Raw genomic sequence first — 370 nt, forward strand, 5'->3', positions numbered from 1 at the left:
CATACGTCTAAGTTTAGAGAACAATCAAAAGTAATATTGCCATAACGTTCGCACAATTAATATTGTTAACTGTTGTCTTGAACGTTCACATAACCAAGAAAAAAAAACACGTTAAAGCTGGACGTTTTGATAAGTTTTAATAAGTAACGTTATCATAACTTAATGGGAACGTTAGCAAAACGTTCTTAGAACATATTTTTGTTAGCTGGGTATATGCACAAAAAAACCTTAAGGAAGTTATCGTGTTCAGTTGTTTTTTAAACTCAACATAAAATCATAATTTATCCTGTTTGCTTTCTTAAAGGGGTCCTATTATGCTTTTTCACTTTTTAAATTTTAGTCAGTGTGTAGTGTGTATGTTTGGGCATAA

This window comes from Sinocyclocheilus anshuiensis, unplaced genomic scaffold, assembly GCF_001515605.1.
Source record: "Sinocyclocheilus anshuiensis isolate Anshui unplaced genomic scaffold, SAMN03320099.WGS_v1.1 scaffold164, whole genome shotgun sequence".
NCBI classification, from domain to species: domain Eukaryota; kingdom Metazoa; phylum Chordata; class Actinopteri; order Cypriniformes; family Cyprinidae; genus Sinocyclocheilus; species Sinocyclocheilus anshuiensis.